This window comes from Vanellus vanellus, assembly GCF_965231255.1.
Source record: "Vanellus vanellus genome assembly, chromosome: 4".
Taxonomy (NCBI): domain Eukaryota; kingdom Metazoa; phylum Chordata; class Aves; order Charadriiformes; family Charadriidae; genus Vanellus; species Vanellus vanellus.
Genome location: NC_138909.1, coordinates 9,476,902 through 9,492,100, shown reverse-complemented (window position 1 = coordinate 9,492,100; position 15,199 = coordinate 9,476,902). Strand labels below are relative to the sequence as shown.

General features: G+C 38.0%; 1 long non-coding RNA gene across 1 annotated transcript in view; it reads right to left on the bottom strand.

The window, feature by feature from the left end:
- The window catches only part of LOC309671048, a 41,911-nt gene extending 27,486 nt beyond the window's left edge, over positions 1-14,425 (bottom strand). Inside the window, exon 1 of the long non-coding RNA XR_014269101.1 lies at positions 14,408-14,425. This is a non-coding gene — a long non-coding RNA (uncharacterized lncRNA). The remainder of the gene's footprint in view (positions 1-14,407) is intronic.
- Between the last annotated feature and the right edge of the window lie 774 nt (positions 14,426-15,199).

The following is a 15,199-nucleotide window of genomic DNA, read 5'->3' as shown; positions in this document are numbered from 1 at the left end:
TTAAATGTCAGTGAAAGCAGTTGTTCTCCAAAGAGATCTAAAAAGTGAATCTATGTTTATCATGCAAATAAGGCTTTAAGGTTATTTTGGGAGAAGCACTGAAAAGTAATTCCAATAAAAATGGAAGGGGAATAACGTACAAGCTAGAGTACGAGAAGGAACATAAATTTTAAAATGTTGAATGGACCTAATTGTAAATAATTGTTAAGTAAAAGTGCATTTTAGAATATTAAGCAGATGTTTAATCATCTCAGTTGAAAAATGAAATTAAATACCAGATAACAAAATTTCAGGTTGTTAGCGGAATATCATAGCAAAGTCAAAGTAAAAAAATGTGGTTCAGTTGCCTGTGTGGATTTAGGTGGAAAACATTTTGTATTAATTTTGTTATGTAGAAACAGTTTAGGAATTGACCCTGTAAAAAGATACTTCTAAATGTGTGAGCTTTGAGTGACTGGCTTTCATCTCTGAAGCATTTTGGTCTCATCTAAGCACTGCATGCTGCAAAACTGCTTGACATTGAGCAGATTATCTTGTATGACATAGTTTTACAATAATCAGTGTTTAACTAAAAGTTAAAGGATACAATTTATACAAATAAAGCTCTAGGTTACCTGAAGAATGAAAATGTTCCAGGCGCAGGGTATTATTTTGGCTGTTCTGTCTACTGGATTACTGTTGGATTAATAGACCTCCCATGAAGAGCATTGTTAAAACAGAATTTCCATGACAGGGAATGACATTTCAAACACACTTGTTAGTGGAACGCGTATTAAGAGGCAGCCATCACCAGTAGGTTTTGGATTTGTCGCACCAAAGGGAAGAAGGGTGAAGACATAAAAAGAAGAAACACTGCTCATTCCTCAGTTGCACAAAGAATGGAGGAGAAACTGAGGAGACAGTTTTGAAGAGGGTGTAGGCATGCTAACGTTTAGTTTAAAGGGAAAGTAAGTTGTACAAAAGGTGGCTATCAAGATAGTAGCCTCAGATAAGCCGGAAGTTGGTTACAGCACAACTTTAACTAGTGGCTGAGGAGAAGAAAGACCTGCTGCAGAAGAGACCTCAGCAGAATTTCGCAGAACTGGAGACAAAGCAAAGCTCTGAACTGAGGTGCCTGGGACTATGGCTAAGGACATATAATTGTGTGGCTTGCTGTTTTTTTTCTTTAAGGTATCGTTTCTAACATGGCAGCAATACATTCAAATCTGAATCAGAGTAAAGACAAGCAAAGCAGGCTGTTGTGTGCTATAAGCATCATATTGTATGATGTAACCACAAAATTGTAAGTAAACCTGAAGCAAACTGCTTGTAGCACTTTTACTAGAATGAAATTATGTTTAGTCTCTCAAGATAAGATTAATAATGGCAAATTAATTTATGCTCCCTCTAAACCAGTAGGCAGAGACAAGCAGCCAGTATAGTCATGATAATGTCTAACTCACTTGTCTCCAGTGCAATAAATTTAGATGAGGTATCCTCTATGCAAATTGAAAACAGATATCTGATCCAAAAGAAAGTGACGCTGTTTGAAACAATTTGCAGGGCTGTGTCAGGCCATACTGAGTAATGCTCCTTGTGCTATAAAGTACTGTGATATGAAATCCATCTAAACCAAAAGCATTCGTTTTTTTTTTTGACCTACACTGCAAGATACAAGTTTATATAAGTGACAGGATGGTAATAAGTGTTGTAATTGTCCACACTTACTTTCTATTAAAATTCCAATCAGTGGCAAGGTTAGAATCATGCATTCAGTGAAGGATTTTTTTTTTTTTTTTTTTTTTTTTTTTTTTTTTTTTTTTTTACGTACAGGAATGAATCATTATAAAAAAGGTAACAACAGATGAGCTCTAGAGAGCTCAGAGGCTGATCCTGGTAAAGCATGCAAAGTCTCAGCTGTGTGCCTGAATCCGCTGGCTACGCCAAACAGAGTGAAAATTTTGCAGTCACAAGGTCTTGTGACAGTTTCTTTAAGTTCTGCTTTCAATGTCACCCAAAATTCTGCAAGAGGGACCCTTGTCACCTTGTCCATCTTTAATATGTTAAGCAAGCCTCTTTCATTTTCAGAAGGAAAAAAAAGATCTGGGGTCTCGGCTCTGCAGAGCTTCTCTTGGCACACTAATGGCCATGGGGAAAGTTATCAAAGGAAATTCTCTGTACCATTCTACACCCTGACATTATTTAGATGAGACTGAAGGACGCCAATTTGTATCAGCTGGCTACGGTCCTTAGAGGATTGTATATCAAATAAGCCCCGCCAAAGTACACTGTCGTGCCCCTCTCCATGCCTCCTGCCTTGAGGATGAGTACAGGAAACAGCACAGCACCTGAGAGGTCACCTTTCCAGAGCTTTCAGGAATTCTAGGCATGATCCACACATTGATTAAAGTCCCGCTGCATTACCTGAGTGCTTTTCCTTCCTAAATTAAATTTGCATTGCATGAAACGATCAAAGCCAGCATGCAGTCCAATAAGGTCCAATGCACGCAATTGTATGGAAAGCAGGTATGTCTACCAGAACAAAGAGTATAATGGAGAATCTCATTTTTCATACATGAAAAAAAAACCAACAATAAGCAAACAAATCAAAAGTCTGATTTTGCATGCATTAAGCAGTTCCTTGTGCTGAGTGGCACCTTACTCATAAAATACTCTTACAGATTCTATGCATATCCCAAGTGCGTAAGGCACCACCATTTCCTATTGCGAGTATAGCCGCCTGATCCAAGGTGGAAGAATTAGACCGTAATTTTCCAGCTCTGCAAATCTGGACAAGTGCACACAGAACTTCCAGTGATAGAGGCTAACTTTCAAAGAAACAAGACAAGAAGCAGCTATACATTTGGAAACTGAAGAGACTCTTCAGTCACAGTAACATAACTTAAATCACATTTGAACAAAACAATCGGGATTCTCTTGCTGCCCCACCTTAACAGTAAGTTTATCAGCAATTCAGACGTGGAGAACAAGTATCAGTTATGCTGGGACATGAAGACAAAATTGTTTGAGTTACCCCAAAATATTATACTTGGATCTAGAATCTCCTGGATTCCAACAGGAACTGAACAAAAGCCAGACTTTTTTATGTTAAAGGTGCAAACTGTTACCTGCATTGATAAAACATGTACTCCTCTCTCCATTCCATTTTAATACTCATGAGCTGGCTGTAAGCACACTGGTATACTGTCTGTCTTTCTCCTTGTACTGAATTGCATGTCCTTAAACCGCAGAACTGAGCTAAAGGCTGAGGGCATTACAGCTTTAATGTCACCAAAAGTAATGGCATAAATGTAATTCCAAATTATTCATATGTTACTGCTATCCATATTATTACATAAGTGCATTTCACTAAGATCAGAGTATTAAAATCACATGATATTGAAAATACAACCAGCATTTCAGATATACAAATGGCACCCCAAAGGCCATCAGACCCTAGAACTTATATTCACCAATGGCAGAGTCAAAAAGAACACAAGAAATCAAGAAAAATACATATGCTACTTTCTTGAATACACTAACACCTTCTAAACATTTGAGAGATTACTCAAATCAAAGGTTTCAATAGATGTTGTAATGCTGAAAGGATAACTCTTCCACGAACTCTTCTACTCCCGTATCGAACCAGCATAAAGTTTTACCATACACAACTGTCTATGGCAATGTATTTCACAGCTTGTTATTAGTATTATTATTTTATAGCTTTACATTGTCTTGCACATATCACATTATTTGAATGTACTTTGGACAGCTTCCTGGCATCAAAGGATCTTAAAAGGTCATCGAGTCCAGTCCCCCTGCAATGAGCAGGGACATCTTCCACTAGATCAGGTTGCTCAGAGCCCCGTCCAACCTCACGTTGAATGTTTCCCAGGTCAGGGCATCTACCACGTCTCTGGGCAACCTGGGCCAGTGTTTCACCACCCTCATTGTGAACAATTTCTTCCTTATATCTAATCTAAATCTACCCTCTTCTAGGTTTTTAATCATAGAACTGTTATGGTTGGAAAAGACTTTTAAGATCATCAAGTCCAACTGTTAACCTAGGACTGCCAAGTTACCACTAAACCATGTCCCTCAGCACCACATCTATCTTTCAAGTAGATAAATTTTTTCTAATATCCAATCTAAACCTGCCCTGGTGCCACCTGAGGACGTTTCCTCTTGTCCTACCACCTATCACTTGGGAAAAGAGACCGACCCCCACCTCCCTACAACCTCCGTTCAGGCAGTTGTAGAGAGCAATAAGGTCTCCCCTCAGCCACCTTTTCTCCAGAATAAACAACCCCAGTTCCCTCAGCTGCTCCTCGTAAGACTTGTGCTCCAGACCCCTCACCAGCTTCATTGCCTGGACACGATCCAGCACCTCAATGTCTTTCTTGCATTGAGGGGCCCAAAACCGAACACAGTATTCAAGGTGCAACCTCACCAGGGTCGCGTACAAGGAGACAACCACTTCCCTAGGCCTGCTGGCCACACTAGTCCTGACACAGGCCAGGATGCCCTTGGCCTTCTTGGCCACCTGGGCACACTGCTGGCTCATATTCAGCCGGCTGTTGACAAACACCTCCAGATCCTCTTCCACCAGGCAGCTTTCCAGCCACTCTTCCCTAAGCCTGTAGCATTGCGTGGGTGGTTGTGACCCAAGTGCAGGACCTGGCACTTAGCAACGTAATCAAGCACAGCAATGTAAATCAGCAAGCCATTTCATATTTGAAGCATGAAAACAGTCACATTCAGTTATGTGCCTGTTGTTTTACACTTATGCTCAAGTATTTCACTAGTGTAAAACCGAAGTTTGTTCAGTTATATGGATAATGACAGAACAATTTGTGCCTCTGGACTTACATCCTGCAAAATACGTACTAAACAAAGCCTTAAGTCTTAGAAAAAGCCCCTCAAGTTAAATGTAAAAGTGGAAATTTCATTAGGTTTGGGGGTTTTTTCTGATCAGTGGACTGAATTTTTTTTATTTAAAGTAAATGGGCATCTGAAGTTTTGCAACTGAAATACTGCAGCATCACAGGGCATCAGAAATCAAAACTGAAACAGACTATTAGCTTATAATAAATGACAATCGCTTTGCCCTAGTTGAAAGATGGGCCCAAAAAAAGGCAATAGAGCAAACAAAGAACAGGGTTTTTACCAAATCCTGAGCAAGGTCTCTCGTATTTGACCCATTTTTAATCTAAAAATGTCCTTTAGGCTGTCATATAAAATATAAAATTCTTTAATAAAAGATTATAGTCTTTAACTATAAGCTGAACTATAATAAAATGTACATGGTTTTTAATGTGGAGCTTTTAGCATACACTTTGATGTTTTTAAATCACAGATTTTAAGATAGTAGAACACGCAAAGTGAAACTAAGTTCTGGTGTAAGATACCATTATCATGCATACTCAGTATTAAAGGAATCACAATGTTCCTGGGTCGGCTGAAAATTGTGTGCCATCGATGCAAGCTGTAGCAAGCTAAAGCACGTTAGAAAATAGAAATATTAATTATAACACATGTTGGAAGGGGACACCACTAATTGCACGGTACACAAACTGGTCTTGTCAGAAAATCTCAAACATATTTGTACTGCACTGATTCTTTCTTTTTCCTTGGGATACACCAAGAGAAGAGGTGCAGAGCTGATACTCAAAAGTCACCAGTGTTTTACATTTGATAACAGATGTCCAATTATATCCAAATCAATTACTATAGCTCTGCATTAGGGTGTAACATATTCAGGGCTAACTTACATCAGGCTGTCATCAAGTATATCTTTAAAGTGTTTTGCAGTTGCCTGGCACTAATGTTGTATCAAGATGTTTACAAGCACTGAGTAAATTCATATTCATATCACTGGAATTCTGGATTTAGATTGGTGTCACGTACAATTTATCTGAAGTAAATGCAAACTGTTTGGCTGGATAGGATGCGGCTTTGCAACCCTCCTGTTTTCCACCACTAGTGATAGCATATACCTCATTCTGCCGACAAGGAGCTTACTCTGCCGCTTCCATTCAAGATGTTTGAATCTTTACAGTTTGTTTCATTTGCATTTAGTGCTTCTTGAATGTAGGCATTTTATAAGAAGAAAAATTCACCTTGCTCTCCTTTGAAAATAAGCAAAAATCCAATTACAACTAAAGTTAAGAACTTCAGGCTATATCTTGTCCTTAGCAAATGGGTAAATGGTGATTTTGTGCACGTACATAAGGCATTAGCTCAGTCACACAAATGCAGCACCATTACAGAGGCTCCTATCAAGCAGTTAGATACCATTATACATCTGCTGCTCAATATTCTTGTTAAAAAACCTCGGCTCTTTCAGAGCTTTGCACATCTGACTTTGTCACAGCACTTGTCCCAAAATGATTGAAATTGAACCTTAATATATATAGGAGAAATCAGAAAAGTTACAAATACACTGCAAGCCTAGAACTGTCAGTTCAGAATTTTCATTTTTGACTTATTCGATGCAAGATGAAAGCTGTATCTTTTTTCTGACTGTCTCTATAACATCATAAGCAACGACATAAACCTAAAGACAGTGACAGCACAGGGCATCATCCCTGACAATTCAAGAGACGGTTACTATTCTTACACTGGGAAAATTTCTGCTTAATTGAATTTATCAAAATAACTGTATTCATAATCTGAAAAAAGGTCTAGAGGTTTTTTTGGTTTTATGCTTTTAATAATCTTGACTCCTACAAACAATAAACTGGCATAATCCCATCGATGAAGTTATAAACATAACATACATATTTACATTTAATTTGATCCCACACTAACATTCCAATATGTCCTATGAGACTCTCGGTGAACTTAAATTTCAAGAAAACAAAGCAAAACATGTTACTGACATATCCAAATTAATGTGTAGGTATCAGGGGAAAAAAAGTTTCAGGGAAACCTCGGCTATCCTTCAGTATATTTGATGGAAAACTTTCATAATTAGTTTTTATTTTATACCATATTTTCCCATCTATCACTGTGTTTGAAAATGCTTGAGACAGCTGCTGATCTCAACTGAACATTTGGCAGAAGCTAAAAATCAAAGCATAGTATCAAAGAAGTTAGAGTAACACTCTCATTCACATATGCTCGTTGGAAGGGAAGAAGGGAAGATCGTTGCCTCTCCAAAACTGGAATGTCTGAAAAAAGGTGGGTATGCCAGCATCTGCCTATAGCACACATTGTGTGATTAACTCCGTAGATGGTGATTTTTGCTACTTTAAGGGAACACAAATAAATAAAAATTAATTTAAAAAAGGGATTTTCATTGAGTTATAATTTGCACAAAACCTTGCCTTTATACCAGAGTTCCCCACTGTGAACTTTGTACTGATACTTCTTTGTGGGTTGCCAGGTATCAGTTTACAGTCAGCATGAAGAAATCAAAGCATGTAATTTCCACCCTGCTGCCCTAACTCATTTTTCAGTCTTTATAAATACCATTAACATCTAATCTGTAATTCAAACCCCAAAGCCAGGTACTGCCTTTAATGTGGATCTTTCCCTAGTCCTCACATCACAGAGATATTTTAATCTCAGTCCATCTTTCTACACAAATTTTGTGAAGGGAAGGCTTTCTTGTGTGTCCAAACAAATGAAATTAGCACCTTGGCCTTGTGTCTAATGTATTTCAATCTTCTCTTGTCAGCCTTGACCTCGTCCATTTTACACCATGGAAAACCACTCAAAATGCTGCACAAAAAGTCCATTTTCCTCATTAATCACATGTATCCTGCCAACTCTATTTTCCTTTGATGGCTTTCTCTTTTCTCTGAATTAAATACAAAATTGTCTTCCTGTATCACCTGTTCCCACGTGCACTACTAAGGTGTCACCCTCTTCTTTTCCCCAGCAGTTCTTCATCTGTTGAATTTTCAAAGATCTTTCTACAGTTTCCTTTTGAGGCCACCTTTTATAGTTGGAAACTGTTGCAAAATTCCTAGAACAGCCCCACTATCTTCTTCCTCTTCTCCAAATTTTAGCAGAATGGTGCTAGACCATGAAGCTTATAAAACTTTTGCTCAAGGCAAGGAGCAGATGTGACGCAAATACTATTTACCATGCCAAACGGTCCTTCTCATCATTATATGGCCCTATTTGTTTGTTGTAGGTATCATGAATCATATCACAAATTTTAGTTTCTTGCTGCGTGAAGGACGTTGCATGCTTAATCTTATTCCAGACAGTGGACACATGGCAGAAGACATACATGCTAGAACAAAAATCATCAACCTGTGAATAGTTTTCTGATGCAACTGCCTATTGCATACCGTGGGTTCCCATAATAATGTCAACTTTGAACTGTTTGTCATTTTAAAATCGTAATGTCACATCAGCCCATTTTTCTGAACTCCTCTGTTTTTCCACACATTTTTCATTCAACCCAAAAATAAGCCCCTGCCATTTTCAGCTGAAAACATAGAGACGAGTATGAATTTCAAATTCTTAGATGACTCAAGAAAGGCAACATGACACCAGCATTTCTGACAACTCGCAGTAAACCACTTACGTTGGTTATCATCAAAATCTCTTTCAGAGACCTTTCCAATACCTTTTCAGAAGTCTTTCCGTTAGGATACCCCAAGATATTTAAATGCCAGTTGTACTGAGGCCCTGGGCTTTTCCTCATTGGTAGTCAGTGTTTATCTCCTCTATTATTCATAGACTCAACTCTTCTACAGCTTTCATTCTGTACTTTAAAAGCCAGTTTCATTTTTTTGTATCGTTGGTTTCATAGTTACTGGTAGTCTTACAAGAATTCCTCAGGCAATTCTCACCTCATTTGGAAATGCACGTAAAATCCCCTTCTCTCTCCCCTTACCACAACTTCTCACGACAAAAAATCTTTTAAAAACTAAGGAATATTTTTACTTTCAATAGCCCTACACTCTCTTTTGACCTAATTTCACTTTTACTTAGTCTTTCTTTATTACTTCAGTGTTACCACACCCAACTCGCCACTCTGCCTTCTTCAGCACCTCAAGGACTGTTTCTCAGAAAAGCATAAAATGTTAGAGCATTGCAATTTCTCGTGCATGTTGGAACCATTTAAATACGCAACTTAGTTTGTTGTATACAATGTTATCTGCATCAAAAACTGTAGTCTCTCAATAATAACTGTCTACCGAGATTCAGCTTGCCATTTAGCACCATAACAGTCCTTGCTCAAATTGTACTTTGCAGTAGGAAGTTAGAACTGAAAAATGACCCCGAGTAAAAAAGTTGATGTTCAGATAATTAACATTTTAGTAGTTCCCTTTTGAAAATGCCCTGTGACTCTCTTCTGCAGACTTCCCCAAGAGCTTTACAGGGCCTCACTTAAGGGAACATGTAATTAGGCAGGATTTAAAAGGTCCCACTGGCCACTTGAAACTCTTATGTTAGCTTCAAAAAGAAACCAAAGCCATTTACGCTGCATTGTTTAGTTTTGTGACTAAGATTTCCTAATATTTAACTGAGGTGCTGGAAATCCAAAGAAGCTTTAAACAACCAGGGAACAATGTAAAGCCAGAAGTGAAAATATTTAAAGAGAAGTAAAGAGGATTTCAAATCCATTTTACACAGCTGCATCTGCTGTGACAGTTTATTAAGCTGCAAGGCAAAGGATTTTTTTTTCTTGCTGAAATATTTACCATAAGCTAAATAGAATTGTCACAGTGTCTCAAGTCACTGCCGTAGAAAGCTGAACATTAGCATTCCCAAGCGAGAACATTACTTGATTGATTCACTGAGTGGAAGGGTGAGAAAAATCAGATCAAAATGGAAGCCAACGTGCAGCATTCAGATCTGTGGAGGGAACTGAAAATGGGAGAAAAGCTGGAGGGGGGAAGTAATAGGCTTTGTGCATTGGTGGAGAGAAAACGGCTGAGAATTTGCCATTTTTTTAGCAGCTTCCAGGCTCTGATGGTGTACCAAGCAGAAAGTGAGTACATTCGAACCTTCCTTTTTTGCAGCAGCAGCAGAAGCCACACAATTTCATGAGGGCTCGAAAGGAGTTGTGGTTTCTCTTCGAGGAAACAACCGCCTTGGATCAGGAGAGCGATGTGTAATATGATGACCTGGGGTTTGTTTGCTTTTTCTGAAAGCATTAATGTAAGGGAAGATCCTTTAAGCTCTACCATTCCCAAGCAAAGTATTATTGGATTTGGTAGAAAAGCAGGAACACAAAGCCCTTCAGCTCCCAGCTAGGCTACCATTGGAAACACCTCTCAAAACCACCTGCCAACTGCAGCAAGACAGATCTGCTATCACCAAGCCTCCAAGAGACACCTTTCTTCTAACTAAATCCTTTTTTACTAAATCCTTGTTAAATTTGCAGTCGTGTGAAATAAGAGAGTCACTGGTGTGCATAATACTACAATAAAGGTTTGGTGATTCAAACTGGACATTTACTTCAGTGGGTCAATTTCAGCACTAAATTAGCCACGACAGTGCCCATTTTTATTTTGTACATGTGACCAGAGCAGCTACGTGGGGTGAAGCAGAAGGGAGACTGAGGGGAAAACATACAGAAGCAAGAGGCAAATCCCGCCTGCTTGACTCCTGCAAACGCTTCTGCAGTAGTCAATAGAACTGCCTTTGGGAATCAGGCACACAAGATGTGGCCCCTTGCTTTTCCCCCCTTGATATTATAGAGAGAAATCGTTGCACTGTGTGTGTGCCACACAGCTAGACCCTGGAATAAAAGATACTGACCTTTAAGAGCTCGTTCCTAATTAAAGTTACCCATTTGAAATCCCACAAGTAGTTCAGGCACCTTTGGTCATTCATGGATATTAACTGTTATCTGAAAAAGCACCAAAACAGTCTGCAATTGAATAATCTTTAAAGTTCCGCTCTTTTTAAATACGGAAGGATTTGCGCACAATACTAGTAGTTTTCTTTCAAGTCCTCTGAAAATATTTTCAAGACTTTGTTTTATGATTATCTACACTAAAACTGAGAGAATAAACAATTATGATGTTGCTAGGAAATTTTGACCTTAAATATTGCATTAGAAGTCAAAGGTTTCATGACAGGATACCATGTCTCTAAGAAGCTATTACATATGGTCTGGGAAACTGAAAAATAAGCTGTGTCATGACGACTTACCTGTAGCACTAATTTTGTTATCACATATTGTCTTTCTCCAAAATAAGTTGTTCTGGAAGCAAATCCAGCCTAAGTTGCTGTGTGCAAGTCCCTCCAATATTTTCACGATCTACATTATCACAGGACATTCAATTTCTTACTAAAGGCTGAGCTGAGCTCTAACTCTTAACAGAGTTTCACGTTTTTAACACGACTTCTTTCAGGAAGAGGTTGGGGAGTCAAAGAATAGAGGTTATCAACAAGAATTTTCTTTTCCAATCAGTTAGGACTTTCTTGAAACTTATGGATTTAATACCTCTGAGTCTTCTCAAAAGTTGCATAAGCAGGGAAGGGAGAAGCTCAGCCGTAGCAGATATGGGGCATACCAGGCTTCAGAATTCAGAATATATTTGAAAAGCAAAACTAAATTAATAAAATGTAACACGTATAATATCTTCCAAAAAGAATATTGGCATGATTTAAGCTATGAAGGAAGAAAGACTATCAGAATGTTAATGTGTAAAAAGGAAGGGTTTTTTATTCCGAAAACAACTAGTGGGGGAACAGGGGGTGTCCCTAGAATACTACACCTGTCCAAAGAACAATAACTCATTTTCACCCCTAGCATGACCAGCACTGAAAAGCTCTCATGTGGCCTATTTTCATTGAAAACTTCATTGATTATTTTTTTTTTTGTATTTACATAGTAATGGAAAGGATATTCACCGGTCACAAGAGGAAGAAGAACTAAGAAATCATGTTCAATGACAGAGGGTGGAATAATTACCTAATTAAGTCATAACTGCAGGAAATTAGGCAAATTCATGAAATATGCAGGGGTAATGGATCAGTATATTTTCCAGGTTCTATTCTGCTGTTTTCATCTGCATTATGCATGCTATAGGGGGAAGGAGAGAGGCAGGAGGAGAAAGTAGAGTGGGAGAGCAAGAGCAAGGAAGGTCTGTTTGCTGCATCTGTTTTGCAACTTAAAATAAAAGATTAAAATAGATTTTAAAAAACAAGCTTCAACTGGTTAACGTCACATGAGAGGTATTTTCATTAAATATTTCTGATCTTTCAAACCAGTATTTTTCATGTATACCTATAAACAGTTTTATACTTATGTATATTATAAAAGCGCAGGTGATCCAATGCAGCTTTGTTATAAAACAACTGAGACTTAAAACTGAGGTACAACAGTGTCATACTCAACCCATTCACTGAATTCTATACACAGCAAGTCTGACTACAAACCCGACCACCTTTACTCCATGCCTGTCTTCCAAATGCTGAAACAGAAGTCTGTGATGCTGGGGAAAAATGTTTTCAGATGTTCTCCCTCTACATTCTGGGGCCCTGTTACTCTGTAGCATAACCTTCTTGGTTATTCTAAATTATTCTGTGTTTTTCATGGCACCCTCTGGAGTCTGGGAAGAGCATAATTCAGTCGCACTGGGCCTATTCAGTGAAGGAATTGCCAAACAAATGCCTGAATACCAACTTTTAACCTGTTGGAAAAGTTTTAAAATATTATTCTCCTTATTAAAACTCCTTTGCACAGTCAAGAAATGCAGAAGAAAGGAAACCCAAAAATTTGCTGGAAAAGAATGATGAGGAGTGTCCTACACTGAAGTCCCATTAACAAGCCAGTATGATAGGAAAGTAATCACAGAAACTTCTGAATGGGAAAGGGTGAGGAGTAGGGTGCCAAGAAAGAGGTCTCTGTATTTAAGCAGCTTATTTTGCATTTAATACAATGCCCGTGGCACAGTATGAATTGATAAAACACCACAGTTAATAAAAAGAGTGAGAAGCACTAACATCGGTATTCAAGAAAATGTCCCTGGATACAGTGAGGCTTTTGGGAAAGAGTCAAGAGTCACCTAACGCACCAGTGGTGCACACAGAGTAAACTTCCATATATTTACGCTCAGCAATACTGCAGAACATCAAATATAGAACTGATCTTGAAATAACTGATCTTGAAATAACCAGGACATTTACTTTGAGTGCAGAAATAAAGTATCGTCATAGTAGATTTCCAGTAGTTTTTCACTTCTATAGTATATCCTGATTTCATCTCCTTCATCTTTGTAAATTATCAAACTAGCTAAACTTGCAACCATTCTAGCCACAAAAATATTCTGTCCACTCCAAACACGATTCAACTCAGATGCTAGTCTTATCAAAGGGGGTTCAGTAAACCAACAAGTTGGGAGAGATCTTTTTGGCGGCCCTCAGCTTAATCTCTGAGGCCCTTCCTTCCAAATACGTCTTGAGTTTTCAGCACATGCATCCAACCAAGTGCATCTCCAGACAATAAAGAACAGTGCAAACCTAGGCCTTTTCAGTGTCAGATCCTTCATTTAACAATACTGATACCACAAGGACCACGGAAGTGCATCCCAACAGCAGGTTTCAAAGAAGCCCCCCAGCATCTTTTTCCCTTGCTCTGCTTCAAGCTTCTAACCAACTTTGAACTGTTCTCCCGTGCCACAACCCCTGGGTTGCACTTCAAGTAAAGGACATAGCAATCATGTGGAAGGTCTGTGTGTTAAACATGCTACTGGGTTCCACTTTGATGGGTTTGTTTTACAGGTATACAGGCACTGAAGTTGTTATTAAACCTTTCCCCTGTTGTTGTTGGAGTTTATGCATGAAGCCACTGTAAAGCCATATTTTTAGCCTCGTGAAGTGTTTTCCCCTTCTCTGTTAATTATCAAGTACCTGACTGATTGCTCATGATTGATGACTGATGGGGAGAAGGTTCAGCAGGTGTTAATGGTTTGGTTAATGTGAGTGGCACCGAGGAAGGAAGTGGCCCCGAATTCCATCACGCTATGCTTGCTGCTGTTGCCTGTAAATGGGTTTCTCCATGGCAGAGCGTGTGTGAATTTGTATTATAAACTGAAAATGGAAATTTCTGTAGGGTGTCATTACTAAAAAGAGTATTATTAAAGGAGTATGATTATTTCTGATCTTTGCTTATGGAAATTGTTGTTTATTTAAACTTTCAAGTGATGCAGAAGGTATAGTCAAGTGAAAAAGAATTTCAAGTGGAATAATCAAACTAAATACTACAAACTGAACTCAGCATCGGGAAAAATATCTTGCAATGTAATCTGAAACCTATCCCAATAACTTCATATAATTATGAAGAGAAATTCATTTACATGAAGGACTTTTTTGAAGTCAGCAATCGAACAAGAAGTCATCTTAACAGAACAATGACTTCCTCTGAGACATGGGGAATGCAGCCAAGTTATTTAAATACAAAAAAGACAAATATGAAACTGATTTCTAATTAACTAAAACACAGACCTACCTTTCTGGTGTCTTTTCTTTTGGTGGACTTCGTGCTGTCATGGTTATTTTTATATGTTCAGAAGCATTACTCCCCATCCTATGTTTAGTTAGCTCTTCTAAGAAGATGATCCTGAAGGGAGTAGGCTGGTGTTCCTGCCTACATAGCACTTCAGTGAAATAAATCAGGATACAAATAAAAAAAAAAAATCTTTGGAAAAGAGTGGGTTTCATGTAATTTCATATAATCTGCTACACACGGGGGACGTACACAACTGAGGTGACTAACCCCTTAATAGATGTTTTAGTGCGTATAAACTTGTAGAGTACGGATATGAAAGACATGACCTGAAGATTATTTTTTTTTTAGTTTCATTTATATATTCTATAATCGTTATATTTTTCTATTTCCAAAAGGGGGAAATTCCTGGAAAAAATAAAAACCTCAGTCTAACAGAAAATCCATAGAAAGTTTTTAGAATGTTTATGAAAAAATCTTAATAAATAAATAAATGTGAAAGAGGAGACATCTTTGGGCTATTAATTAATAATAATTAATTAAATTAATGCTCAAATGTGATTCAAAAAAGTAGCTAAGACATCAACATTCTTTCAAAACCACAGTTGTAAAGTGAAAAATTTAATGAGTATAGAGTATATTCGGTTAAATATAAATATATACTTTCTGAGTATAGCTTGCAGTGAATCCTTTTCTATGGAAATAATAAAACCTTTTTTTTAAAATATAAGACATTTTACAAGTGAATACAAGGCTATGTGTATTACCCAAAATTACCAGTCAGAAAATCAAGCT